General features: G+C 41.2%; 1 pseudogene; it reads right to left on the bottom strand.

Annotated features, from left to right (window-relative positions):
- Positions 1-8,194: 8,194 nt before the first annotated feature.
- On the bottom strand, positions 8,195-20,116 carry LOC128298399 (uncharacterized; annotated as a pseudogene).

The following is a 20,116-nucleotide window of genomic DNA, read 5'->3' as shown; positions in this document are numbered from 1 at the left end:
AGGAGAAGAGTGATCGATAAGGTGGAGGATGCTGATGGATCGGTCTTGACTGATCCGGAAGCGATAAATGCTCATATTGAGGGTTTCTTTACATCATTGTACACAACAGACGACACACACACACCAATTACAGACAAGGCGTTCAAATGCACACGCGTCATCCCCCAAGACTGCGAAACCAACAACAATTGCATGAAGGAGATAACTTCCAGTGAGATCCTCAATGCAATCAAAAGTTCGGCTCCTCGGAAGTCCCCTGGTCCGGATGGAATACCCACAGAATTTTATCTTCGTGCGTTTGATGTAATCAGCCGCGAATTTGGGTTTATTATGAATGAGGCTCTAAACGGAGAAATTCCTCCGTGCTTTGTCAACGGTGTTATAGTGCTAGTGAGAAAGCGAGGAGGTGGACTTGCCATGTCTGCTTTTCGACCGATATCCCTACTTAATGCAGACTACAAGCTTTTGTCTAGGGTTATCAAACATCGTCTTGACTTCATTGTCGGAAAGTGGGAGATAATCTCGACAGCCCAAAAATGTTGCAATAAACCACGCAACATTTTTCAAGCTGTGCTCTCTGTTAAGGAGAGGGTGGTTGATTTGCAGAGAAATCGTAAGTGCGGTAAACTTATTTCCTTCGATCTTTCGCATGCATTTGATCGCGTTGATAGAAATTTTCTTTTTAACAACATGCTTCTGATGGGGTTCAATCCGAAATTGGTGGAACTTTTTCGGAGGATTGGCGAGAAGTCCACGTCTCGCATCCTCATCAACGGAACCCTTTCCTCTTCCTTCCCTATTCGACGTTCTGTGCGTCAGGGTGATCCTCTTTCCATGCACCTATTCATCCTCTACCTGCAACCCCTCATCACGAGACTAGAAGGTATATGTTGCGGCCAAGACGACTTGGTCAATGCATATGCTGACGACATCTCTGTGGTGACTACCTCTCTAGAAAAAATCGAGCGGATCAGAGAGGCCATAGATGCTTTTGGTTTGTGTTCCGGTGCCTCACTCAACGTCAAAAAAACCGAAGCACTTGATATTGGACATGTCACGCAACACAACATCATCAATATTCCCTGGTTGAGGACTGTAGAAAGGTTGCGACTTCTCGGCATCCTCTTCACTAACAATGTTCGTGAAGCGATGGGGCACAACTGGGACATTGTTATCAATCAATTCCGGCACTTGGTTTGGCTACACCGAATGAGAGACCTTAACCTCATACAGAAGATAACCCTCCTAAATGGGTTTCTTTTGCCTAAGTTATGGTATGTAGCCTCTGTATGTGGCGCCAGAGCCATAGATGTAGCAAAGGTCTCGCTGACGGTTGGATCATTCCTATGGCAAGGATCTGGAGGCATACGTGTGCCTCTCTGCCAACTAGCCTTGCCCCGCAACCGTGGTGGGTTAAATCTGCACATCCCGTCCATCGCAACACAGGCACTGCTAACCAGCAGATATGTCGCAGAAAAGGATTGTCTGCGAGTCGGGGAGCAGCACATTTCGTATGCTGGAAATCCCCCGAACATTAGCGTCAAGTCTATCTCAACAAAATATCCATGTCTGCGAAACGTTATTCTGCAGCTTGCTTACATCCCGGATAAAACGGTTAACATCACAGCCCGAACGATGCGACGAATGCTTGTTGAGAGGCTCCCTGAAGCGAAAGTAGTGCAGGAATCGCAAGCAGTAAACTGGCGATCGGTTTGGGCCAACATCAGCTCAAAAAAGCTTACATCCTCACAGAGATCAGTTCTCTATTTACTGACAAACAGAAAAATAGCGCATGGAGAGTTATTTTTTAAAATGAATAGAGGATCATCAGCGTGCACAGAATGCTCTGGGGTGGATACATTGGAACACAAATTTGCTTTGTGTTCCAGAGTGTCGTCGGCCTGGAGTATTCTGCTGCAAGCCATCCACAACATCGACCCCTCCCTGAACCCTTCTTTCCAATCCCTCCGCTTACCTGTACTAATGAATATTAGTAAAAGTAAGCGGATCCTAATCCTTCGTTTGTTTGCTAACTATATCATCCACATTGTTGGAAACAACAATGCTGTGATTGATATAGAAGTCCTTAAATGTTCATTGTAACCTAGTTTCTTGTTTCCTCCATTTTTTTTTGTTTGTTCTCCTTGTTTAAATTTTAAGTTAGTATTTAAATATTCGTTTCTTTTTTTCTTAATAAATAAATTTAAAAAAAAAAAAAAAAATACTCACTCTCACTCTCTGTGCCGACTAGAAACTCACACAGGAGTGAGTATAACTGTTTTATCACTCTTTGGATTATAATCACTCTGCAAGAGTGAGTAAAAGAGTATTATCACTCTTTTGAGATTGTAAACGCTGATGATGAGTGAGCAAACGTGTTTTGTCACTCTCTTTGAATTTTAATGCCCGCCAAGGGATTTCGGGTTAGTAAGAGAGAGTAAAATGTGTTGTTTCTCTTGTTGGATTGTAAACATTGAGTAAAATAGGAAGAGAGTGACAGCCCAAGCAGCCTAAAGCAGCATGAGGCGCTGCATTATAGCTATATTTGCTTCACATGCTACTTTTAACGCTAAAGTTTCGCAGAGCGCTATTTTAGCGATATTGTAGCGATTTTCGCTGCTGTAAAAGTTATGCTGCAAGAAACCTCTCATGCAGCGCTCTTATAGCCAATTGTAAGCCAATGTCGTGAAGTCAAACAGTTTCGCTGCAAACAACCTCTCCTGCAGCGGTTTTGCAGCGATTCACGTAGACTGAAAAAGTTTCGCTGCAAGCAACCTCTCCTGCAGCGGTTTTGCAGCGATTCACGTTGACTGAAAATGTTTCGCTGCAAGCAACCTCTTTTGCAGCGGTTTTGCAGCGATTTTGCGGCAAATCGCCTTAATGGAAACATTTTCTGCTCACAGTATAAGTTTAAATATAGGTGTGTGTATGTCATTTGCAATCTATATTTTGGTACGTGAGGTTTGTTCTTGGAGAATTTAGTTGTGATAAAGCAAACATAGTGAAATGAATGCAAAAAGGTTGCGGAAGTCTGGTGTGTTATACCGAAAAAGAGATGTGTATATGAAAAAAAGGACCTCAAACGAAGAGGCACCACAAATTCCAACTGTAAGCATCGAGGAGCCCGGAAACAGAACCTTGGCAGAAACAAAACCATATCGAAATAGTGAAGCAAATTGTCACGTTCCTAATGAAATACCATCAAACGAATCAGGAAGTGATGAGGAGGAAAGCAGCATGTCAACGGAACATCCAAATTTTAAGGACATGGACATAAAAACATGTTTAAGGTACTGGGCAATTAAAACAAATGCTCCACAACAGTATACCTTTGCAAAACCATGCCATGCAGAAATATCAGGAACAATCCTGTCAAACAGGCTCATTGCCGATATAAACTAACACACATACACACATTCTTCAGTCAACTGATTCACTTACACAAATAAAAATGCTAACTGCACGCACACATTTAAACTATCCAAGCAACCTAAAGCAACATGCAGCGCTACTTAGCGATAAAAAGAGCGCTTCAATACATGCGCTGCATATTGCCGAAATGTAGCGCTCTTGCAGCTAATCTGTAAAGCTTTACGATAGCTGCCGCTGTTTCACGGATTGGCTGCATGAGCGCTACATTTCGGCAACGAGGCAGCGCTGCATTTCGACTGTTTCGCTTCGCTCTCGTACATCGTATTGAAGCGCTCTTTTTATCGCTAAGTAGCGCTGCATGTTGCTTTAGGTTGCTTGGGTTTATACTCTTTCACTCCCTCGAAGGTTTCAAATCACTCACTCACTCTTACTCAGCGTGCACATCTCTACCCCGAATAGCGTATTTGTCGTTGTGTCGCTTCTATCCTGGATAAAGAACAAGCCATCAGCGATTAAGGGCGACCGCCAATCCTATTCGGCTTGAAGCAACAGGTTTTAACTATATATATGAAAAGATGAGCCTTCAAGTATAAATAAGCGTTACTCTGTGTATCTGTCCTCTGTGCACGCGAAATATGATCCGGGCAAGATTTGAACCAAGCCTGAATCATCCGTTCACCATCCGTTCCGGTAATCGAATTACGATAAGTAAATAATTTCCAATGCAAGGTCACATCATCGGGCTGCATCACATTCAAACCATAGGTCCATCAATCGCTTGAAAACGCTTAAAAAATAACTCGAGACTCGTTGCAAAACCCATGATCTACCTGCCACTTCGTTCCGGTCGAAGAAAGTGTTCCAGCTCTAGCAATCTATCCCTAGGCTGCCGAAATTACTCCGTTCAGGATACCAATCGGATTGTGCAACGAGCCACTTACTTTCATTGCAATGCTTTACTTACCTTACACCACAAGCCGCGTGAATTGATCATGCAATTTGAAATAAAAAATTACCTCTCGTAATTTGTAGCACGCAAAAAATATTCCTAATCAATACGCTCTGTTGTTTTTAAATTTGCGCTTTAAAAAGCCGATTTTTATTTAAAACATAAATGTAAACAAACCATGTTGACATTTAATTTGTCACATCGTATGACCGAATCACCCGTTGATGTGCGTGTAATATTTCAGGGTAGCTTCGAACTCTATGGGGGCGGGGCGGTGGGGGGACTACAACAATCTTTTACGCAAAAATCTTTTACGACTATATCGTTATTCATTATATAAATTAACTATCATAACATTTTGTTGCAATTCTTGTCGAAAGGTATGCACAACGATTTTGAATGTGTTTCGTAGCATGAAAATAAGTATCCGATCACTTAATACGACATGGAAACAAAACTTTTGACGAAATTCGAGATATGCGGGTTTCTTTGAAACGGACTATCCGCGTGTCACGGGTAGCGACTGTAATTACAAAAGGTTCGGAGTTTTTATGTTTTTTACAAAAGGGTTTTTTTTTTCGATAACAAATTTCCTTGTGAAACGATATTTTCTATTTGGGTATGTTTGGCAACCTTGTACATTTGCGAATAGAGCGTAGGAATGTGTACATGTGTGCATACAATGAAAGAAACTGTTTCTACATGAAAAACAGCGCGGATCGAGCATGGCGGTGAGAAATAAGTTTCTTGTGTGGTTTATCAAGTAGTCGCAATAAAATTGCCAAGAGGTCGTAATTGGTGTAATAAAACTAGTGTTCTGGTGTAATCAATAGCAAAGTCGCGTGTGATATTAAACACACAAAGTTAATCAACATTCAAAGACGTTTCTATTCAAAGACGCAGTTTTTGTCAAATTATGTTAGTGTTCTTGTGCCTAATAAGCTTTGGCATTGGCAGCTATTGAAATAGATGAAAAGAATGACCAACCATCTCGCTGTTTGCCATAGAAAAGTGTGTTTGGTTAACAGAAGTTCGGCTGCTAAGTTAGGCGGCAGTGGGTTTATATTTTTTTCTTAATTGTTTTACTGCCTTAAACCCGTCATTTCTGTTCTGTTGTGTACGTATTGATAGTTTGATTGTAAATCATACTAAGGCATTTACCCCGTGTATTAGGGCTTACGCAAAATTTTCCGCAAAAGGATGACGCATTATTGACGTAAGTAGGTTTTATGTTTCACGAATTGTTCATGATGTTCTGTAAACTTAAACTACTATCACTCATTGTAGGGTTTGGTAAATGAAACGAACTCATGAAAATGGTTCCGGTATTCCGCAGTGAGTATTACACATCTATTTTATTAACACGTTGAGTGCCGTATGTGATGCCGGCAGCGATCACCTCGGACCGCAAGAGCCGTTTTGATAGGGAAGTATGTTCTACGGGGCGGACAGTAAATTACGATTTTCAAGGAAACATTGCTGGTTCGTGGGTTTGTAAACCTCAATATTGTCGGAAAACGTACAAAAATCTTATGGCATGACCTTAAATATTCCACAATAAAACAAATAAGCAATTACAGCAAGTGCTCGTTATCTGGCTGCGTTTTTACTGCGGTACTAAAAGTTAATAAAAGCGGTTTACTAAAAGCTACTTAAAAAGCCCTTGAACGTCAAAAATGAACAACATCCCGAAACTAACGAGGTGTATGCCAATGTAAACACAATTTTGTTTAAAGTTATTTTATTTCATATTAAAACATAATGAAATGTTGTTTAGCTTTAAATAAGTTTTGTATACAACAGGTATTATGTAAAACATGCACACCAAGGATATAATTGTATTACCCCTTGGTTCTCTTTTCAATGCATGTGTCGGTTGGGGTGGCGTGCCAGTTTAAAGGTTTAAAGCTTTCACATCAGTTAGTATAGCGAGCACATACTGTAATAGCAAATGCATATGCATATGCTGAATAAACATTTAATGGATTTTAATTAAAAAACAAAAAAACATGAGATGTTGTGTAGTGCGCCTAGTGCAGTATGTTGCTACCGGGGTTTGTAATGTTTGGTGTAGTTCCACGTCTAACCAGCATTTGTTCCATATTTGTATGGTATATCATCTTTGAGTTAGGCCATGTTTTGTGCATAATTAATGACCGTCGTTTGAGCCACTAGGTACATTTTTTGCATTATTTCATTTGGCTCATTCGTAAGACCAAGTACAAGTTGCTCTCTAACATGTTTAAAAGTAACATATATATTATTTCCTTTTATTTCCTTGTACATACATAAATCGTTAGTGTATTAAAAAAGTATTTCGAACGTTAAATTTGGCGTTAGAATGGCCCCGTTGTATCAGCCAAGTCAATTGAGATTTTGGCATTGTTGTATTCAGACAAAATCGTTGGTTTCACTGTGTATCCTTTCTTATTACCATTTGATTTGTACCACATTTAATGTTACCATTTGGTCCGAATACTTTGTCGAAAACACTAAAATATTTATCTTACTTTTCCATTTAAGCACTGTCATGCCATGTCTTTTTTGTTTCGCAATTAGTTCACCATCTTTTAATGCATCCGTTACTATTTCCTAAGGATTGTTTTATGTTAAATCGTATTGTTCCTTTAAAATGGGTATAATCAGCGTTTTATCAATATATTTGCTAATTTAACTCTGGTATTCCGATCGTCTGTGCAATTAGTTTCTTCCTTTATCAAACAGCTTGACTGAGAACGTCTTGTAAGTTTTGGGTAAGTTAAGGACTGCTAATTTTATTTAACCGGTAAATTGAGGGTGATTTAAGGTTAATTTAAGGATATTTGCATCACTGGGATATCATGGGCGCTATTTGTTTTTACATGTCTGCACATTTCCTTGTATTTTTTGATCTTGCACAAGTGTTACATAACTAACGGCCTGGGTTGGTTAAGCGAAATGACAGTTGCGCTTTTTACCTCGCGTTTAGACCGGATTTGACATAATTTTGAAATAACATCAACATTGCTGTTACATGTGTAATAACAGGTACAGTGCAATGTTCGTTGAGTCCATCAGTTTTTTAAAACAGTCAGTAGAGTTTCGTTTAAACGTAGCAACTGCAGTGTCAATGAAGCTTTCACGATCAAGAAGTGACCGGTCAGCGATGATTCTCGAGAGTGCAGCATGATCTATTTTCCGAAAGTTTAGACTAAGGGGTGCGCTGTGGTGAAGGACTACATGTATAGTTGATGTTTGTGATACTCACTCGGATGTTGTGATGTTTGAATACTTTTTGAGACAATTTGCTGAAAGATATCGAACAATCTTCGTCAATCCTATATTGATTATCTCTTATAGGTGCATTTGTCAGTTTTTTTGTCTTATTCGAACCCGCTTCAATTTCTCCCATTTTAAAATACTTTTTCAGTGTGCTGTCATGTACTGCACATGGCATTTCAACGGCCTTACTAGACAACCAAACCCCAACAGTCATACTTTAATGCAAATACATGCTATTACAATCGCAGCGCAGCGTACGCAATGGTCTAACTTGGTTGCTAACGGAAATGCAAGTCGTTGTTAGTTGAATACAAAATTTTAACTGGTTTAATTCGTCTTTTCCTCTGAAAAAATATGCTAGCATAGTTTATTACTTTGTAACAGTTCTTTGTCCATTTCTATGTTTGCACATATCTAGTTTTGAACTGCTGCTTATCTGGTTTTGGATAATTTATGGATAACTACTGCGTATCTGGATCTGAATGTTTGAATGCTTTGTGGATCAACATTGTAGTGGCTGTGTTTAGGTTCTAAGTTGAATCAACATTGTAGTGGTTATTACTAAATCGCATATGGTTATTTATGTTCTATACTGAATTGTAATGGCTGCTGCTATAGGTGATTACGACATAAGTAGCGTAGCGGACGATAACTCTCGAAGATGACGACATTGTAGTAATTGTCGGGCAACATGTCGGGCTGGCGAAATATATGGAATTTGACAACTTCGACAACAGCTTTGAAGTTGTGTATGGCTCTACTAAGCCATGCGAAATGTCGTCTCGTCTTAGTGAAGGAGTTGTGGTACTTGTATTGCGCTACCAAGTCCTCACAGTCGGATCCTACAATTGCCGTCAAAGCTTGTGGCGGGTCTGCAGCCGCTTTTGGTGTTGTATCGTCACCATCAATGGGTTGTTGGCAGGTGTCTGTAATGATAAAATTCGGACCGTTTAACCGGAATTTCATGTTTTCCCCTCGCACCAATTTGTTTGCTGGAAGTCCCCTGGATACGATGTCTGCTGGGTTCAGCTTTTTGGCACATAGTGCCAATCACCTGCGTCGGTCGCAGCGTGTATTTTGTCTACTCAGGTTTTCACGAAGACGTCCCATTTCGAATTACCGAAACGTATCCAGGCTAATAAGACTTGCGAGTTCGTCCACCATCTAGTGTGCTGGATTCGGGTGCCAAACACGTCCTTTATTTTCACGTAGAGTTCAGCCAGCAACAGTGCTGCTTGGAGTTCTAGTCTGGGCAAAGTAAGTTCCTTTAGAGATGCAACTCTCGAATTGGAACACAGGAGTCGCGATCGTCTTTCGCCATTACCGTCTAAGTAGCGAATGTATATTGCGCACCCATATGCTTTTGTTGAGGCATCACAAAAACCACAGATGGCACTATTTTCGGCTTCACTTGGCAGCGCCATTCTTGGGATTTTTTGCAAAAATGATCACGGGTTGCAGAATTCCAACTGGGTCGTATAGTTTGGCAATTCTTGCCACTAAGCATCGTTTGGTTAGGGACGCTAGACCTAGCATCTTGATAGCCTGCCTATCACCATTTTGCACTGGAGCGTCAAGGTGCTCTGCTGGTACATCATTTACTACTGCAGGAACATTGGATACCCATTTTCGTAGGGGCATTCCTCTATTCATAAATGCTCATTCTATCCCGGAACTAAGCACACGTAATTCGTCCGAAGTCGCAGCACCCAGGGACAGATTATCCTCGTAGAATGACCGCTGAACACAGGACACCACACGGCGTCGGGACGAGCCGGACGCGTGGATCGAAAGAAGGTGATCAGACCGAGACGGGGTTGACGCAAGCGTTACGTCCAATTGCGAAGCAGGCGGCACTTCCACTGCATACACTTTTCTAGGCACGGCTTTTACCTGCGCGAGAGCTCCAACAAACGTTTCCCGTTGCGGTTGCGGGCCCGATATTGCTTCCAGCCGCAACAGAGCTTTGTTGCAATCGTTCCATAACAGCGCAGCGATTTCGTCCTAGCTTTTGGCCTTGTGCTGGCTCAATCTGCCCTCGCGCGCTTGCAGTAGGATACTCTGCAAAGCACTTTCGATACCCGTCAGCTGGCAAGTTACTTCCAACGTAATCCGCTGGTTTTCCTCAGCTAACTGATCTTCTGTCGGCATATTTGATGTAAAAGCACAAATCACTATATTTCACTTTTTGCACGTAATAAATCACTTTTTTCACTTTTCGCACGTAGTAAATCTCGTCGGGGTGGTCACCAAATGTTCTTTCGAAATCGTAACGAGGAAAAAACCGGAGAAATAAAAGAGAGCACTTGCGATGTATTTTAATTACTGGTACCTACGCGAATAGATCGATCGATCCGCTGATCGATCGCACGAAGCCTTAAGAATGATCCCACCGGATGCTGAGAGAGAATTTACGCACAAAATTCTCTCTCAGACACGCTCCCACATGACGTATCATGACGTATACATGAGGTTATAGGGCCAAAGTGCGTTTTGGAACGCAGGCGCTATCTTTCGAAACGCATTCGATTTAAATTGCTAAATGCATTGCCGTTGATGGTTTCGACCATCGCTAATTTGTATGACCAGGTTCGGTTACGTACAGGATTTGGAGTTACTTTTGAGTGACCCTGTTTGTTGGACATTCACCGGCTCTTCGCTTTTATACGGCGTGTCGCGTTGTTTCAACAAGATTTCTTTACCTCCATCGCCTTGGCCCGTAAATCACTTCCTGATTGCCACTAGGGTAGCACCAACTCGAGCGGCGCTGTTACGGCGCAAAGCCAGTTTGAAAATGTATTGTATGTATTGTATTGTATTGTATTGAAAATGTAATGTATTTTAAGTTCTCGAAACTTTGTGTACCTCGTGTATCTTTGTTTTGATTATTATACCTTTTGTATTAAATAGAAACAATCAATAGAGGGGGGTAAAAGCCTTCAAGCGGTTCCTGAAAAAACTTGTTACACAATTGATGCAGCACTGGCGCTTGAGTTTGCGCAACAAAAACAAGATGAAATTCAACTAAACGGGAAGCTACTTGTAATCCAAAAAGGGTCAAAAAGAGACTGCAGGTTTTGCTCTGACTGCACCAAACCTGGAGGTAGGCGAGATTTTTTTTGGTTAATATTGTGCTACAAAATATGGATAAACCTGGAACGCATTTCGGCAACTATTTCACTAAATCTGTGGCGGATCTAACGATAGGCGGAGTATTCGGCCACTTAGGGCTTCGTCGTCTGGAGGAGCCAAACAAAAATTGTACAACACGTTAACACAGTATGCGAAATGAGTCTTGAAGAGTACTACAAGGGGGCTTCTAGAGAAATTGGTACGCGTCTGGTCAAAATCGCCTCGAGCCTGGGGCTGAGCGAACAGGCGAAAACGTTCTAGAGCGCAAAGAGTGAAACAACTTTATAAGCTGATGTAAAACATTGAATCTTTTTCTATGTTGATACTTTTGTTGGTTTTTACAATTTATTATCACAGCTTTCTTCACTGTATCAGGCGATACAGTTGTTCGCACACGCAGGAGTATAATTAGATAGAGAGCGGTTCTCCGATCGGACGCCTTTTCAACGTTTACGCATCTATCCTAGCTTAGGCACCTGTCCTAGCTATTCATGTCCTGTCCGACTCTTCCGTTATTCGCTTACTTTCTCACTTATCCTATTTCTTCAGACTTCAGTGATGGGCAAGAAACTGTTATTTTATTTAGTTCTACAGGCGAACACCACACTTTTGTATATTTAATGGTCATTTCTGGTCTTCCTTGATTTGTATGGAGGCGTATGGACCCTGCGTATGGAGGTACGGCTCAAATGGGATTCTGTACCACTTTTGTCGTTTAAAAAATTGGGCTAGTTCACAATCCTGGATCACCGACCAAAATTAAAATCTTGTGAAGAATCCGAGGAAATACTTTTTAGAAAACTACGCTTGGATACCCAAAGACAACACTTGAAAACATTCTCAATTGGCGCGTCTATAGACGTCGATACGTGAATAAAAATTTTAAACCGCAATCATCGAGTGCCTGAAGTAAGGTTTGATCGGAGAATTTCCATATTCTTCATATTCAACACCGTGAAAAGCCTCGGACAGGTGAAGCTAATGGTGAAGGATTGCGCCGAAAGAATCCAAAGTTCGAGACGATGGATTCTACTATCACTGTGTGCGACACAATAGGGGTGTCGCAAACAATCGTTAATAACTTCATATTTTGGCACCAGGAAGACTCCTACAGACGAGCCTACTACGGATGAGCCAAATAAGTTGAACATATGTCAATGCCAATTTCGGAGCCACAGAACACCACAAGGCCATGAAAAAAAGCTAATTAAACAGAGAAAGGAATACAGTGATAAGCTGAAAGATAAGAAATTAGATATGAAACTGTTGGAGAATAAAAAAATACACTGAAATAAAACAGCTGCAGCTGGAAGATAGAGTCCGCAAGCTAGAAAAATTGCGCGAAACTTTTGTCGACCTGGGAGGCGATATTAAACCGTTCAAAAATAAGTTCAACCAATTGTCATTAGAAGAGCGATTCTATTCATCACTGTTGGGAAAACAAATCGAATTCAGCTCGAAATAAATATTTCACGTGCCACGTACGGCTTGTCCAGATTTGCACAAGACAAGAGCATTGTGTCGGGTAGGGGCCGTAGGAGCAGTTTTCGGCAGGTCGGATGCTGTCAGTTTCCAGACAGCAACGCATAACGAGCTGGGTGCTTCCGAATTCACCTCGAAATAAGTATTTCACGTGCCACGAACGGTTTGTCCAGATTTGCACTAAATTTTCGATTATATTCTAGGTTTAAAAGCAAACAAGAGCGTTTTATCGGGTAGGGCACGTAGGAGCAGTTCTAGGTAGATTGAATGCTGTCAGTTTCCAGACAGCACCGCATAACGAACTGGCTGCTTTCCTGACCAAGGTGGGTTTCGTGATTCTGCATCACATGCTCATCATACCTTTAACTCGTACTTTGTGGGTTTGGACGGAATATATTGTGTAAATCCAGTACCACCGCGGTATGGAAATAATCAACCGTAACATTTACTCCTGCCATGTAACACGATTGCAGGTTTTGCAGAAGCATGTTGAACACTTGCAAAATTGCGGCCAAAGGACAAAGCTGTCCTTCTTTTTTCGTTCAGCACGTGTTCTGGTATCATCAAAGCGTATGAAACGATTGATTTCCCAAAACCTATTCACGCTCATTGATACACGATACAGAGGTTTAGAATTTGTTCTATTTGTTTGACATAATAACTACATGACATGGTTCGACCGGGTAACTCCTGCTTGAAGCTGTATTCCTAAATATGTATCCAATTCATTCGCGGTGATTGGATTCCAGAAGCGATTCAGTGCCGTAGGATTTTCAATTTGGTGATTTTTAAAAGACTACTTTATCTTTCTGTTTGTCTCTCGGGTGATAATATCACCCATCTCTGGAGGTAAGAGAGAGCGAATAATGTTGTGAGGTTGTTTGAGGTACAGTTGGTGGGATAGACCAAAAATATGTCATCCCTGGCCTTGTAATTATTTAAGGGTTACAGGCTTATTCAAATTCTTAGTCACTATCCGATTCAGAAGGATTATAATCGGGCAATTGTAATTCCTCAACATCCGAATTACAAATATTATCCAGGAGGAACATTGATCGGTCTAGTTCATCTTCATAAATTGATTCAATTTAGCAATTTTCGCTGTTTTGTAAATGTTCTTAAATTCTTCTTTTATACGTTTCCTCATCATAACTCGTTATGCTCTACTCCTGCATAGGAGTCCACTCCAACCAGTATCTTCCATTTTCTATAAAGTAATCGGAAATAATTTTTATACGAACCTAAATGTTAAAATTATACACTTTTATAAAGTATGTACATATTTACTTTGTTTTACAGCTTTGAATGATAAACTGATGTTAAAAATTTGGTGTAGGGTCAGTAGGGAGTGAAAATCAAGAAAAAATGATTCAATATCAATCGTAGAGTCAACACTTTTAAGCAAAGCAGCAATACTTGTTGACTAATTACAAGAATCTGAAGAGCTTATTGCGAAACGGTCACAACACATGACGCACAATTCGTTGTGCTGTGATATTGTGGTACCACAGAAAAATGTCTCATCGCTAATGTAAAATTTCGCATGCAACACACTCTTCTTGTGAATCGTACAATTTTTATGATATCATAAATTCATATAGTGCACTGTTTGTGTGGTATCACAATTTTTCTTTGTGGTACTACAATTTTAGTGTTTCGCACAATTTAAATGGTACCACACAGTTATTTTGCTGCGATTTCGCGTGTTGCGCGTTGTTTTGGGCTAATTGTATAGTTCTTATATTATAATGATGTTCCTTTTTTTTCTTCAAGAACGGCCAGGCCGTATTGCTTACAACTAAGAGTAACTTAATCTATTGTACAATTCAAATTCGTTTGAAGATATTTCCTTCTCCAAAAAGTGGAAGGTCACCTTATCCCGGGTGTACTCTGTCGTGTTGCTGCATATATTTCGTCATCCTATACAGTGGTCCTTTTTCGTGCGAGGGTCTTTATCGTGATTTGGGTTGTGCGATCTTTCTTCATCCATGTTTTCGTCCGCATTGGCAGGTCGCTCTGGTGGTTCTGCAGCGGTCGAATTGCTTAATCGTACCCGCAACTTATACGCATCAAACTCTTTCATACATACCATTCATACAAACACGTATACATTTTCATACAAGCGAGGTACAACATACAACACAAACACAAACATAAGGAAGACAGGGTCCCACGGACAAACCATTAGCATGGCAAAATTCAAAAACTACCTTGAGGTAAGCTATATCCGAGCCCCCCAGCCGATCTCGAATTGGGGTATCAGAGACTCTTCCTATACTTCGGACTGCGTCCAACAAGGAGGGTCCAATTCCTAATGATTGTTGCACGATTATCATCATATGTGCCGCCCCAATCTTGTCCGTGAGCATTAAAATCACCCAGGATAATAAACGGTTTTGGTAAAACCGCTATCAGGCTTTCAAGATCCTTTTTGATCTTCTCAGGGTCCAAGTTGGCTCCCGGGGGATATAGATTGACGCAATGACAACGTCAAGATCGCCTATTTTTGCCTGGATTGCGACATATTCCATATGGGCGATGCTTCACCGTGACGACGCGGTGCCTTTTTGGGGAAAAAGGATTTCTTTTTTTGTGCCATTCTGATCGGCACCCTGGGGGTGTTCCATCTTTTAACTCCTGTGAGAGGAACCAGATTAGACAACGGTTCTTTTTCCGCTAAAAGGGACAGCGTGCCGAACGGGTTCACGCTTGGGGTCGCCTTAAATACATCAGCGAATCCCTTGCACTATGCATGACTGATCGTTTGTGCTCCGCCTGTCTTCTCCGATCCGACAGGACAGGGCGCAACCTCATGCCATTCCTGTTTACAGTGAATGCATTTTTCGGCCGATTTTATGCACTCTGCGGTAGAGTGCGCTCCTTTGCATTTACTGCACTTCACTGCGTTTGAGCAGTAAGGAGCTGAATGCCCAATCTGATTGCATTTGGTGCAGTTTGCCACCTTTGTTACAGAAGGTGCTTCTTTCCGTCGACCAAACTTGAAGCGTAAAGCTTTTTCACCTCGAGGATTTTGACACGGGGAATTGTTTGGTGCAAAAAAGCCCCCTCTCCGTATTTCATAATGTCCGCTAGAGGATATTCGAAGTCATCTACAACACCGTAGAAACTGTTCTAGAACATTTTTTGTATACATCGCTTAAACTTTCCATGCTATTCTCAAATTAAAACTTCACCACGGATCGGTAACTATAAAGCGCAAAGGAAAAAAATTATCCGAAATCGATCGGGAAAGAACACGATGTTTTAGGAAACTCGAGATGCGCGGATTTCTCTGGAACCCATTATCCGCGGATCTCGGGAATCGACTGTATAGTGTTTCTGAGATGATAGATCAACGCAAGGGCCTATCACCACAAGCTGCATGACATTTGCTGCGGTTGTGGTGATAGGTGTTTCTATTGTTTTATCATCTCAGAAACCCTATATGTCTTAATTGGAAGAGTAGTCAACGTCGGTTCTCATGGGCGGTTGGCTCTCGTTTTCGTTTTGGACTCTCAGAAGGACTCTGAACAAATGAGAAGCGTAGACAATCCAACGAGACTAGCGATTGAAGAAAAGGCTTTGCACGCCGTCTCCAGTATAAACGCTACGTTTCGATTGATTGTTATTTAACGATGTTTTCGTAGCACTTTCTTTAAAAATATGCAGAATTTTACAGAATAAACAATTATACATGTAAGAATGAACAAGGAAATAGAAATCTAAGCGACCCGTGATGGAAGGAAAGAAATAGAGATAGATAAAGAGAGCAAGATATACGAAATGAAAAGGATTAATAACCCTCCCGACAATTTGAGAGAGAAACCCATACAAAATTTTCGCTGTATTCTCGCCTTATTCTGGCTTTATTGGGATAAGTCGGTGAGTGAAGTCAGTCACGTATGCTATTTTTATACCGCATACCGTTAAATTCAAATATCGAATGACGATTCGCGATTCATCCCTTGTTATCTGTCAACATTGAAATGTCAAAATTAAAATGTCAAAAACATTCGTGAGGTTTACATTTTATTCAAGTTACATAATCGTTGGCAGTTGATTGTGTTTGCCTTTGTGAGTTTAATAAGCTGTAAGTAATATAAAAAAGTAATATATCAGAAATGTTTTAGGTGTAGAAGGTTAAGAAATAAGCGGTTTATCTTACTGTTAATTTTAGATATACGGTGATACAAAGGATTCCCAATAAAATTCTTATAATTTCAAAATATCCAAAAAACCAAAAACCAAAAAACATACCAAACCAACTAACCCCAGTGATCTGGAGGACGCAGCGACTCACTAGAAAAAGGATTGCTAAAACACGAATATTGGAAAGCATGGGGCCCCGCATGGCAAACATAAAGTGGTCAACATATATCAACAGTGATCATTTTCCTTCCCATACAATAAAATATATAATACACTAACTACCACTGAACAAACTATGTTAATAATCTCAAACGTTAATGACCACTGGAGCTTTACAATGTAAAAAGCGGTAAAAACGGTCGCCCCAGCTTAAATCGGGTAACAAAGATCCAGTAAAGTGATGGAATGTACAAACGTACATTGTTTTTTTTTTTTTTTTTTTTTTGTTTCGTTAGAACGGCCTGGCCGTATCGACTTATTTTACCACGTAGCCGGATAGTCAGTCCTTGCTACGGGGGATTGGTCCGGATGGGATTTTGGTCCGGGCCGTTCGTGTGAAGACTGGCTCCGCTACCATCATGCCACCGGGTCGCCCCAAACGTACATTGTTACAAATGGAACAATTAATGGAGGGTTTGATGAAATATATTAGTGGAGGGTGTTAGATTGGAAAGTGTGCAGTCAGTGTAAGTCAGTGGAGGAAAGCTGAATTGCTGGATTGTCCATTGACAAACTAAACTGCTCCATGTAGTACTCGTACTGGATTCCAGATATAGTATAAAGCAGAGAGTCTAATTTCTTTGCTTCCAAAAATTTCACAATGCCATGATCTTTGGTTAAAAACCATTGATCCTTTAAATTCGGCCGCAGGATAAAATCGGTGGCTACGAGTAGGCCAGCAACATTTTCCTCCAACCGGGGGTATGTTAGAACAGTACGGTTGGCAGCCACTTGAATCGATGCAATCTCTTGCATGCGGGCTACCATCTGTACTTCTACTCGCGTGCCCGATTTCACACATCGTTTGATTCTCTGAAGATAATTTTCAAAACAATATGCGGAAAAATTATCTAGCGATCCACAATATTCAACATCTCCTGCCACGTGTATCAAATTGTGGACATTGCTAACCAAGTGGGATCGATCGTAATGCTTACTAAACTCTTTTACAAAATGGTAAAGGAGCTTTTCAGCCACAGGCCATATACGCTGGTGTTCCGAGGATGAAAAAATCGTCACACCGCAGTAGTAGCACAAGAAGTGATTATATTGATCATCTGAAAAGAAATCCTTCCAGACCACAACACTCATATAATGGAGAAAGGACCTATACTCAGTAGCCTTCCAAAACCGGACGTGACGGAAGGATCGGATAGGTCGATTCACTTCCGAAGGGAGCCGAGTCTGTACCATAAATTTAGATACAGCTCCCTTCTGTTGGGGTGTCCATCGTTTAATTTTTTTAAATCTATGCTTTAAAATCCCTTGCACATAGAGTTTGGTACAACCCAAATGAAGCAGGTGAACACGGTCCGCAACTACGAAACCGCGAATCATATCAAAGTTGTGCAAATCTTCCAAAGGTGTCCGTCATTTTTTATGATGATCTATGTCCACTCGTTGTCTGAAGCCGGCGTCCGTACGCAAAGCGGCGTTCAAGGAATCAAAGATTACTTTATGTCCCGATTTGAAGTATTTCGCAACAACGGAACACTTTAAGCACCCATGCTTTCCGTTATAGTTTGTAGTTGCTGTAAAAGGAGAAGAGAAAAAATAACACACATTTAAAACAATATAAAACTGTTTTTCTTACCTTTAGCAAATGCTCGTGCTGGAGAATCGGCGACAAAAACGCTTAGCGCAAAACGCACCACCTTGTCGCCGAACCGCAAACCTCTTTGTTGAAGGTCGTTTACATCCAACACTAGTGGCCGAAAATAGTCTTCCACCAGCTCCGGTTTTGCTAGTTCGCAATAGAAACTGGCAACCATTACTGGAGCCTCTCGCAATTCTTCCACATTTATCAAAATCGGCCACAGTTGCTGTGCTGAACTTTTGAAAAGGGGAAGCCCGTCGATCGACACTTGGTCTTCTTCGGGAATAACGTTTCTTTAATAACAAATAAAAATAAGTTACTTGCGATATATGCATACAATTTGAATAAGATAAATGTAAGAAATGCTTACCGAAAATAATTGTGCAGGACTGTCTCAATCCCTTGGTACCAAAATTCACCACCCGCGAGTGGTTGAACTTCTAATCCTACGCGTGTGGGGGTTCTGAGGAATGTCCGCGCATCTTTTGGAAGATCTATATTAAAATGATTCCTCAAAATCGCCAGAAGCATATTCAGTGAGGATCGCAGCAGGTTTCCCAAAATTGCCCAGTATCTTAGAGCTTCTGCACCTGACAATTTCTCTAAGAAACGGCAGTCCCATAACCTGCTGTTATTTCACCATCACCGACGCGATCGGCATCCTCCTGATCCCTTTGCATATAGCTGCCCATATCATCTAACAGGTTGGCTGATAAGTCCCCGGTCTAACAAAGAAAAACACATTTTTTTTCTCAAAATTCGTTTTTATTATTCAATATAGTTCCCTTCAAGAGCGATACAACGATTATAACGACCTTCCAATTTTTTGATACCATTTTGGTAGTACTCCTTCGGTTTTGCCTCAGAATAGGCCTCAGTTTCGGCGACCACCTCTTCATTGCAGCCAAATTTTTTCCCTGCGAGCATCCTTTTGAGGTCTGAGAACAAGAAAAAGTCGCTGGGGGCTAGTGGAACAACACTTTTTTCTTCTTCATATGGGGCCGTTTTGCCGCGATTTCGACCTTCAAACGCTCCAATAACGCCATATAATAGTCACTGTTGATGGTTTTTCCCTTCTCAAGATAATCGATAAAAATTATTCCATGCGCATCCCAAAAAACAGAGGCCATTACTTTGCCAGCGGACTTTTGAGTCTTTCCACGCTTCGGAGCCGGTTCACCGGTAGCTGTCCACTGAGCCGACTGTCGATTGGACTCAGGAGTGTAATGATGGAGCCATGTTTCATCCATTGTCACATATCGACGCAAAAACTCGGGTGTATAACGAATTAACAGCTGCAAACACCGCTCTGAATCATCAACACGTTGGTGTTTTTGGTCAAATGTGAGCTCGCGCGGCACCCATTTTGCACAGAGCTTCCGCATATCCAAATATTGATGAATGATATGACCAACACGTTCCTTTGATATCTTTAAGGCCTCTGCTATCTCGATCAACTTAATTTTACGGTCATTCAAAATCATTTTGTGGATTTTTTTTATGTTTTCGTCGGTAACCACCTCTTTCGGGCGTCCACTGCGTTCACCGTCCTCCGTGCTCATTTCACCACGCTTGAATTTTGCATACCAATCAATTATTGTTGATTTCCCTGGGGCAGAGTCCGGAAACTCATTATCAAGCCAAGTTTTTGCTTCCACTGTATTTTTTCCCTTCAGAAAACAGCATTTTATCAAAACACGAAATTCCTTTTTTCCATTTTTTTCACAATAACAAAAGTTGCTTGACAAAAGACGCTCTGTCACACAAACTAATTGACATACAGACTAGTGATGTGCGGGTCGACCCGAACCTACCGGGTCGGAGCGCTCCATAAGCGACCCGAACACGTTCGGGTCGACCCGTAGGTACAAGTAGGTGCAACGATTCCGGTAGGTGCAAGCAAGCATACAGTGTTTGCCGGTCCTGATCGTCGTTGCTGCAAGCACTACCGTCAT

Source organism: Anopheles moucheti, chromosome 2 (assembly GCF_943734755.1).
Source record: "Anopheles moucheti chromosome 2, idAnoMoucSN_F20_07, whole genome shotgun sequence".
Lineage (NCBI taxonomy): Eukaryota > Metazoa > Arthropoda > Insecta > Diptera > Culicidae > Anopheles > Anopheles moucheti.
Note: the sequence above shows the minus strand (reverse complement) of the source record. Positions and strands in the feature narration are given on the sequence as shown.